At 44.8% G+C, this 5091-nt stretch overlaps 1 pseudogene; it reads left to right on the top strand.

Moving 5' to 3' along the window:
• Positions 1 to 4477: 4477 nt before the first annotated feature.
• On the top strand, positions 4478 to 5091 carry LOC113882638 (annotated as a pseudogene).

Genomic DNA, 5091 nt, shown 5'->3' with positions numbered 1-5091 from the left:
TCTTCCCAACTCAGGGATTGAATCTGGGTCTCCCACCTTGCAGGCGGATTCTTTACCATCTGACCCACCTCACACAGCAAAGAATCCCCATGGACAGAGGAGCCTGGTGGGCTACACTCCAGAGTCAGACATGACTAATAATTTCACTTTCCAGGTTTGCCATAACACAATACCACAGACTCATAAGGAGGAGGGAACTTAAGCAACAGATTTTTTTTCTCTCACAGTTCTGGAAAGTAGAATTCCAAGAGCAAGTGTTGGCAGGTCAAGTTCCTTCAGGGGCCTCCTCTTGATGTGCAAATGGCCAGCTTCTCATTGCATCCTCACGTGGCCTTTCCTCTCTGCATGCATCCATAGCGACGTGTGTTGTTGAAGTGCTTGCACTTCTAAGGATATAAAGGAGTGGATTAGACCCACACTAATGGGCTCATTTTAAGTGCATAATCTCTTTAAAGGCCTGACCCTCAAATGCAGTCATGTTTTGAGGTACTTAGGGTTAGGATTCTGGTATGAATTTCGGGAGAATAAAGTACAACCTATAATAATCTACAAGACTAAAACACATCCAGAGAGAAAAGGAGATTCTCTTCCTCTGGCTATTTTTGAGAAGAAATGAAGGTTTTCCCAGAGGCCCCAGTACACTTTTCCTCATTTCTCATTGGCCAGAGACAGGACACATGACCACTCCTGAATCAGCCTTTGGCCAGGAGTGAAACAACCTTTATTGCTTCACATTAATCCTCCGGGATGATGCTGGTGACTGTAGGTCAAGATCCAGCTGAAGCCTCCATCCCTGAAGTGGCCTCCTGCCCTTTCCTAGTCTTCTGTGTCCGGTGTTGGCCACTGCAACACCTTCCCCACACTGCTGCCAGCAAAGGTCTTGTAAAGCAGAATCAAATCCACAGTCCCAACAAAATACCCACGTCTTCAGCTAGAGCACCAGGCTCAGACTCCACACCATGGAGGTTGCATCAGTTAAAATAAGCCACTCCAAATACACTGGTGAAACAAAGAACAATCACTTCTGTTGCTCATGAGTCTGCAGTTTGAGCAGAACTCAGTGGGCACGGCTTGTTCCTACTGCATGTGGTGTCGCTGGGACATTTGAAGACCTTCTCTCTCCTCTCTTCCCTCAGTGACCTTCCTTCCCAAGACCTCAATTTTACCGTCTCTTTCCTGACTCTCCCTAGATTCTCTCTCTCTCTTTGCTTTTTTCAATCCCCTGACCCCTCCTGCCTTTTCTCCTTCCTCTTTCTCTCACGCTTGTCCTTGCTTTTCATGTGGAATTAGCTGTCATCACCCACTCACTGTCCCATTCTAGACACTGCACCATGGGACTTGGGACAGATTTCGGGTCAGTCCTCTGCCTCATCCGTGTCTCTTCCAGAATCACTATAAAGAGACAGGCATAATGATCACAAATCACATAGTTTCTAATATGTTTCATTGCTCCCATTTTTCCCTACTCCTCATCTCCCTGCACTGGCAGGTCCATAGTCAAGAGTTAACACTTTCATCTTTGCCTCAGGTTTCCACGTGTGGAGGACCCAGGCTAAGATAAACACCAAAGAAATGCTTCTGAAGACAGGCTGTGAGGATGGACTTTAGAATCAAAGTGCTCACATATCTGAAAGGAAGAGTGACCCGTAGCTGCTGGCCAGTGGGATTGTATGAACGCAGGGTGCTTGCCCTCTCCACCTTTCTCTTCCCCATTTTGTGCCTTTGTGCCCTGTAGATCAATTTCTCTCACACTGAACATCCCTGTGCACCAGAAAATAGGAAACAGGGAGAAAAGTTAAGAAGGAAACTGTCGAAAAAGAAGCAAGAAGCTGTTAGAGTGCTGACCATGAAGAGAAGCAAGGGAAAGTGAGGGAAATATTAGGAGGTAGTGACTGCAGCCAAGGGATCATCCCAATACAGGACAGCCTAAAATGGGGAGACAGGGTGGAATTTGAGGCTGGATTGTGTGTAATGACAGGTTGGAAATTGTTAGATGGTGGAGGAGGTTTGGAAGAATCAAAAGAAGGAATAAATAATTGATTCTGAGAGACTACTGCTTTTTTTAATTCAGATGCATCACCAAAGAGGAGTCCTTGTCAACAGAACTTAAAATGTACTTTAGGCTAAAAAAGAAAATTGACAGTATGTGTGTGCATAGAGAGAAAATGAAATGTTTCCCCCTTCCTCACCTCACATCCAGCCCAGCTTCTCCAAGTGACTTTTTATGTCTTGTGCTAAAAAGAAAACTTCATTGTAAAAATTAACACATACAGAGAAGGATATAAAACAAAAATATACCATTTAACGGGTTTTTAAAAGCAAATGCTATGGATTCACTAACCTCCATAAGAAATAAAATTTTGTCAGGACTCCAAACTTGTTCCTTCCAGATGACAAATCCCTTTGAGACATATCCTTCAAGATCATTTGCAGGTACAAAAACCTCCAATCGGTAGAAAAAGTTAACCATATGCTGATACAAGCAGGTAGAGTCCGGATCACTGAAACCAGAAGATTGATGACATTGACCCTCAACTACCTCACTAGCAACCAATCAGAAGAACGTCCTCTAGCTGATCCTGCACCACACAACATTCTTCCTCACCCTGTCTTTAAAACCCTTTCCCTGAAAACCAGTGGGGAGATCAGAGCCATGGGTCGGGGGAGGAGGGTGACGTTAGCTACCCAAACTTCTTGCTGTCGCCTGAAGTAAATGCTGCACTTTCCTTCACCATCATCCTGTGTCAGTAGATTGGCTTTTTTGCACACAGGCCAGCAGACTCAAATTTGGTCCAGTAACCCCTTGACATGAGAAGACAGAAATAAGGCAAGAGGTAACTAAAATAAACAGAGGAAGAAAAAATAAATTAGCAGGAAGGAAAATCAGGAATGAGCTAGTAAGGAACAAATTTTCTTTTTTCCCTACCTTTATTTTCTTTTATTGGGCTCCAAAATCACTGCAGATGATTTTGACTGCAGCCATGATATTAAAAGACACTAGCTTCTTGGAAGAAAAGCTATGACCAACCTAGACAGCATATTAAAAAGCAGAGATATTACTTTGCCGACAAAGGTCCATCTAGTCAAAGCTATGATTTTTCCAAGAGTCATGTATGGATGTGAGAGTTCAACCATAAAGAAAGCTGAGTGCTGAAGAATTGATGTTTTTGAACTGTGGTGTTGGAAAGACTCTTGAGAGTCCCTTGGACTGCAAGGAGATCAAACCAGTTGATACTAAAGGAAATCCGTCCTGAATATTCATTGGAAGGACTGATGCTGAAGCTGAAGCTCCATAATTTTGGCCACCTGATGTGAAGAACTAACTCATTGGAAAAGACCCTGATGCTGGGAAAGAGTGAAGGCAGGAGGAGAAGGGGACGATAGAGGATGAGATGGTTGGATGGCATCACCAACACAATGGACATGAGTTTGAGTAAGCTCCGGGAGTTGGTGATGGACAGGGAAGACTGGCGTGCTACAGTCCATGGGGTCACAAAGAGTTGGACATGACTGAGCAACTGAACTGAACTGAGTAAGAACAAAGATTTAATAAGGAGGTTAAAAAATAGAAGACACCAGAAAAAACAAAACAAATGCAGTTAACCCTGGAGCAAAGCAACTTTGAACTGTACTGGTCTACTTACACATGGGTTTTATTTTCCAATAGTAAATAATGTAGACTATACAATTTATGACGTTGAATCTGCACATGTGGACCACAAACACAGAGGAACCTCAGATGTGGAGGAATTAGGGGTACAGATGATCAACTATAACTTACATGTGGATTTTAGATTCTGAGGAAGAATGGTGCCCACAACCCACATGTTGTTCAAGGGTCAACTGTACATTAACAGTAGCTTACCAACCACCACACAAGTCAGGTTTAGCCAGGAACACCCATGAGGTTTTCAGCTCACCCTTCTCCAGGCCATCTTCCTCTCAAGCCATAGCAAGCCCGTGGCCTCAGCCATGGCTGCACGCTGTACCTTCAGGAGACACCAGACTACCCCTTCTCATAGTCCTGAAACCAACACACTGAGCTGTGGGCAAACAATGTGTGTTCCTCTCTCATGGGCTGACCTTGGCAAATCTGCCAGAGATATTTTCAAGGAAGGACTGGTTTCCGGTCGTCTGGATGAGAAAACAAAATCATGCATGGACACAAAGTTTTCGACATCTGGATTATCTAATACAGATACCAGTCAAGTTCCCGGGACTGGAGAAGGGAATGGCTACCCACTCCAGTACTCTTGCCTGGAGAACCCCAGGGGCAGAGGTGCCTGGCAGTCCACAGTCCATGGGGCCTCAAAGAGTCAGACATGACTGAGCGACTCTCACAAGCCCCTGGGAACTTGGAAAGCAGACACGTACACAGTGTGACCTGTCACAGAGCAGCGCAACCTGACAGAGCTCTGGGGGCAGAACCGAATTGCCAGTGAGGACCGGATTAGACAAGGCTTGAGTCTGAGACTCGATGCTGCCTTCTCACACTACCACGGTAAAGAATAGGAACATCAAGTCTTCTTACAAGAGGGAGTCTATACACCTTGGTTGTGATGTTGCGGATTTTGCTGGGCCTGCAATCCATGCTTCAGCTGTCTTTGACTGTGAGGGCTGGCTTGCTGGGTTCCATGACCTGGGACAGTGCCAAATCAAAGCTAACAAGGAATAACTTTGCAGGGCACTACAGGACTGGGGACTTCCAGCTAAACACAATGTCACTGATTCTGGGGACAGAATTTGAAGCATCAATGTATCAGAAAGAAATTCATCTTGACATTTGGGTGAATGTTGCTCAGACATTAGGTACCAGCTGCACTCATTTGGGCATTACAATTAAATATCACTTGGATCTCACTGCTTCTGTTTCTGAAAAAAACCAACAACTCTAGTTTAGTTGGAGGAGGACATACTCAGCCTCTGTGCCTGGTGTGAACCTAACACTGTCCTGGTAAACAGGAAGAGCATACTGCCTGGAGGCCACGAACTTGACATTTCTCTGGGGTTGGAAGTTCATCCAGCTGTAGAAACCTCTGGAAAGGGATATCAGAAGATTGGGTCTTAACACAATTACCCTGTGACCAGTAG

Source organism: Bos indicus x Bos taurus, chromosome 3 (genome assembly GCF_003369695.1).
Source record: "Bos indicus x Bos taurus breed Angus x Brahman F1 hybrid chromosome 3, Bos_hybrid_MaternalHap_v2.0, whole genome shotgun sequence".
NCBI lineage: Eukaryota > Metazoa > Chordata > Mammalia > Artiodactyla > Bovidae > Bos > Bos indicus x Bos taurus.
This window is presented reverse-complemented; position numbering and strand designations above follow the sequence as displayed.